The 5,398-nt window shown below is 37.0% G+C and overlaps 1 non-coding gene across 1 annotated transcript; it reads right to left on the bottom strand.

Annotated features, from left to right (window-relative positions):
* Positions 1-4,889: 4,889 nt before the first annotated feature.
* LOC127125176 (small nucleolar RNA R71) lies at positions 4,890-4,996 on the bottom strand. The gene has a single exon (XR_007804632.1). It is a non-coding gene; the product is annotated as a small nucleolar RNA R71 (small nucleolar RNA).
* Positions 4,997-5,398: the final 402 nt, after the last annotated feature.

Below are 5,398 nucleotides of genomic sequence, written 5' to 3'. Positions count from 1 at the left end.
CCATGACTCTAGGGCTATCATCCTACAAAAACTTTATATCCTACAACTGAGGGGATTGGGTAGTCTAAACCTAGATCTGACATATCATAAGGAACCTACCCTTAACTAGGTCATGCTTGCATATTACCTTACATATCCTGAAACCTATTTGGTTTTCTCATGTCGATCATTATCCCTATCTATAAGGAGCCTTCTTAAACAAGGCATCCTTATATTTAGCATTATCCCTAAACTCGTGTGGGTTCTCCTATCTATCATTATCCTAATGTGACAAATACATTGCATCTTAAAAAAAAATTTAGCATACCTTCAAAATTAAAAATTAAAAAAAGAAAAAAATATTTTTGCATACATACACATACAGTTACGTATCCTTTCCTCTTACTCCCTTATCCAATTATCATCCATCTTGCAGACTTCCTAATAGTCACGAACAAACTCGAAGGACGTCTCAAGAAGGGAAAGTACCATTGAAGAGAGAAGGTAACCCTATACCAAGGAGGCTTGGAAAGAACTTGGATCCTATACCAAAGTCTTGTGGTAATATGTTGAATCCTTTGCTCAAAGGTGCCCTAGTGGAACTACAACCGAACGATCTTCCTCCTTATTCATATCCTACAAGTTATGACGAGAATGTCCAATCTGAGCACAAAGTCCAAGACTTGATCGACAACAAGCAATTGATTCCAAATGAGGAGTCCCGTTGTTAAACAGTCACAAAAGACCACCAAGCACACAAGCAATTGATATATATCAAGCAATTCATACATTAAAAACAATACAGTAATCCCAAATTTCCACAAAAATATGTCACAAATAATATAAACATACAATACAACAAGGGTAAAAAGTAGGCTAAACCCACTAGGAAATATATTATCCCCACAAGAGTCGCCACTTTTCTGTAGCGGGGTATTCGTTACCTTTAGATTTATTGACTAAATCAAAAGTAAATCATACAATTCGAGTCGCCACCGCACTTCTATTTATCCAAAGGAAAGGTTAGAAAGCAAACAAAAACCGAGAAGTTTTATCAAATCAAAAACTAATAATAATGTGAGAGATCTGGGTAAGGGGGTTGGTTATGCAATGGGAAGGTTTTAAGCACCCAAAACATCCTTAGTACTCTAAGGGAACCCTTTTTACAAATGTTGTAAGGTAGGTTAGTATTTGTAAAAATATTTGTGCAAACATGATCGGCGAGATGAGAAAAGAATATACAAGTTATTTACAATTTTGTGTTTGAATGGATAAACCCATTACCCACGTACCATCTTAAAAAAGGTAGGTTCAAAACCTCGTAGTTCGGGGTAGAATCTCAAAAGAAATTGGTGAATTGATTGGTCAAAAGCATTAAGGTATTTTGTTATCAAAGGGAGAAAACTCAACCTAGAACCACAAATCCATCATGTGAGGAGAGCTTCAACATGCTAGTGAGGGGTTAACCCTATAATAAGCATGGAAGACTTATAATCCATCACTAAGGATACATGTGAGTATTATATCAACCTCTAAGATAACTCAAACCTAATAGCTAATGTTTATGAAAAGCTTTGGCAAAAGTGGCCATTGAAACCACAAAAAACATTTGAGTAAGTTGCATTTACAAATGAAAAGTATTCACAAAATAAGGTCAAAGATGACTTAAAGTTCAATTCAAAACAAGTGCTATGCAAAAGAATTTGAAAAAAAATAAAAGGGCATAATGCCTAGGTTTCTAATTTTGAAAGTAGTGTTAATGTTTGCACAAAAAGTTTGGCTTGGGTTAGAGTGAAGAGAAGAAGAGAAGGGCTAGGTCCTAAACATGCAAAGATGAGGGAAGAGAAATAAAACCACTTGGAGTTCTCTTCTTGAGATCATAAAGATGATCCAAGTTGCTCCATTCCTTTGGACTTAGCAAGTAATACGCAATTAACTCAAGCAATCAAGCAAATTATCAATCAAGCTCCTTGGAATTTTCCAATTGGCTTTGTCTCTCTTATTTGGGTGCTCATGACAATGATCCTTCTAAGTAGCTCAACTTTAGTATCCCTATCACAAGAACACACAAATCAAAAAGTTTCACAATACAATAGAAAGAATGGACAAGAGTGAGTTTAGAATTATGGTCCTTTCAATGCATCTTCAAGATTAACATTCTAAAGGCATGAGGCCTAGTTGCTCTTTGACAATTTTAGCATCCTAAAGGCATAAGGCCTAGTTGCTCTTCAAACTCCATTTAGCATAGGTAAGGTCCTAAAATCTAAGTCCTTTATCCATTTGCATTGGGTTCACACAATCAAAACAAAACAAAGCACAAGACAATAGTATATACACAATAATGTGCTCAAGTGAGCAAAAGGAAAATTGCATAAACATAAACATGAGCTCAAGTGAGGAAGGAAAAGACAAATGAATTAATGAGCAAGAAATTAAATTCCATTAAAGTAAATTGCAAGAATTAAATGCTTGAATTAAAAGTTAGTGATTAGTAGTTAGTGTTAGTGTGTCATAAGGAAATTTAGCGCTATGTTAAGCAATCGTAAGTGGACTAATGCAGTAGTCACACCTATCTGAGGTCGGTCAATAAAACTATAGGCAAACTGATAACACTGAAATTTACGTATTTTCGACTCCGATTTCTCATGCATTCTAGTTGTTTTATTGTCATTTTGTTGTGTTATTTCTATTTTTTCCTTTGTTTTCAGGTTTTTACTTTAATCGGAGCCCCGATCGAGAAAAGGAGTGAAAAAGGGCTAAAAACCCTAAAATTCAACATTTTGTTCTTGTGGCCTACCCCATGGCTGGCGCCATAGACCCTGCCATGACGTGTCAAATTCAACTTCCATCAACTCCCACGTTTTCCCACTACTTCCACTAAGGCGCCCCATATTATGCTTGTGGCGGGCGTCATGGCCTGGTGGCGGGCGCCACAAGAGGAAAAACGGTTCCCTCCTATTTTCAAGTTGAAGGGCATCTAAGTCATTTCCATCTTTTTACTTGCTTATAAATAAAAACGCGAATTCACTTTTACAATCATCCAATCTTAGAACAAAGGCAAACTCAGAAGCAAATTTGTTTCACTTAGGCATATATTCAGTATTTTATAGTGGTAATCGCTTCGCATTGGAGTGTTACCACAATTGTGTAATCAAGTCTGTGATAGAGTCTGTAATCGAGTTTGGAGCACTTTGGAAGGAAGTTAATCCTGCCGCCATTTTCATTTCCGCATTGCAATTTACTCAACCCTACGATGGAAGCAGGTATTTATTACTTGTCTTTATCTTATTTATTTCCCGCACTCGCTTTACTTTGTTTGTTTCCCGCACTCGCTTTAAAATATTTATTTCCTCGCACTCGCTTTAAATTATTTATTTCCTCGCACTCGCTTTACTTTTGTTTATTTCCTCGCACTCGCTTTAAATTATTTATTTCCTCGCACTCGCACTACTTTCATTTATTTCCCGCACTCACTTTAAATTATTTACTTCCCGCACTCGCACTACTTTTATTTACTTTCCGCACTTGCACTACTTTTATTTAAATTAATGCACTTTTACTTTATCATGTCAAACTAAATCTATAAGGTTAGAATGTAAGGATCGTAATTGAACCGATAATCCGTACAATTGTTCGTAGAAACACTTAAGGGCTATTTTACCTTTCAACTTAAGTTTTCCTGCACTTCAATTCCGTTGGGTAAGATCGAAAGCCGTCCAACGTCTATTTAAACTTAATTGTTTTTAACTATTTCAAAAACAGCGAAAGCGCTTTGTTTAGTTCATTAGGAGTTTTTAACATCAAGAAGAAAAGAGATTTTAAAACTATTTTCGGACGCGTTTATAAGTTTAGAGTCTGGTTCGTAAGAACCTCTTTTGGTGAAGAAATCCAGGTTATAATACTTTTCAACTTAGTCAAGATACTATATTTCTTAAAAATAGGTTTACTACTCTAACGCAATGCGCGCCTTTTTATAAGTGACAATAAGAGGGTTTGATTAGGGAGTACAACTCGGTTCTGAATACGTGAAAGCGACAGTTCCTGTTAAATTAGTTCTTTTCAAAGTAGGAAACATTGCCCATAACTAATTCTATTAGCAAGTACTTGAATTATCAGTTAATTATGTGAATTACATTCGACCCTGTCTTTATTAATTAATCTTTATTTAACACTTTAATTTTCAGTGCACACTCTGAAAACACCTATTTCAATTACCTTTGATAAACACCATAACAATAGATAACGATAACTTGACACTTGATCTCTGTGGATTCGACAATCTTTTATATTACTCTGACGCGTTCGTATACTTGCGAAAAACACCGCATCAAGTTTTTGGCGCCGTTGTCGGGGACCAATTTCGTCAAATTTCATTTTCCTGTTGTTATATCGTTTAGACTTAGGTTATTTCCCGCCGGTCAATACGAAGAACTCGCAGCACCGGATGTTTAAATTTAGTAAACCCTCTGGCGGAACCTGAACGTTACGCTCGCGCACGTTTATTCTTTCATAGAATTAAGAGAGCTATGGTTGAAGATCAAACTCAAAGACCTCTTAAGGACTTCGCTCAACCATCTAATGAAGAACCTAATTCTAGTATAGTAAACCCAATCATCCCAACTAATAATTTCGAACTTAAACCATCCCTGTTGCAACTAGTGCAACAGAGATAATTCGCGGGTCTCGCTACCGAGAACCCTAACCAACATTTAAAAATATTTCTTCAATTAGCAGATACTTTTAAAACCAATGGAGCTTCTCCTGAGGCAATACGTTTAAGATTATTTCCTTTTTCCCTCAGAGATAAAGCCCTATCATGGTTAGATTCCCTTCCACCCAATTCCATTACGACTTGGGATAACCTTAGAAGAGTTTTTCTTGCTAGATATTTTCCCCCGAGTAAGACCGCCGTTCTTCGAAACCATATATCTAGATTTACCCAAAGCCAAGGAGAATCGCTGTTTGAAGCTTGGGAGAGATATAAAGAGTTGTTACGAGCATGCCCACATCATGGTTTAGAAAATTGGTTAATCATTCAAACCTTCTATAATGGACTTCATTACAACACAAAGATGACCATCACGCTGCCGCAGGCGGTGCTCTGATGAACAAACCTTATCCTGAAGCTAGTGCCCTCATCGAAGATATGGCTCAAAACCATCAATCATGGGGAGTCGAACGAGCGACAGTTGAGAAGAAGGAAGCCCAAGGAGGAGTGCATGAACTAAGCTCTATAGACATGATGCAAGCTAAAATGGACGCATTAGCCCTCAAAGTCGAGCATATGTGCATAAACCCGAATACTGTAGCCGCAGTTTCGTCGGATTGTGAGATATGTGGAACCAAAGGACACCAATCCGCAGAATGCAGTCTATTAAACGAAACCCACTCCGAGCAAGTGAACTACACCCAAGGGAGC

Source organism: Lathyrus oleraceus, chromosome 2 (genome assembly GCF_024323335.1).
Source record: "Lathyrus oleraceus cultivar Zhongwan6 chromosome 2, CAAS_Psat_ZW6_1.0, whole genome shotgun sequence".
NCBI lineage: Eukaryota > Viridiplantae > Streptophyta > Magnoliopsida > Fabales > Fabaceae > Lathyrus > Lathyrus oleraceus.
Note: the sequence above shows the minus strand (reverse complement) of the source record. Positions and strands in the feature narration are given on the sequence as shown.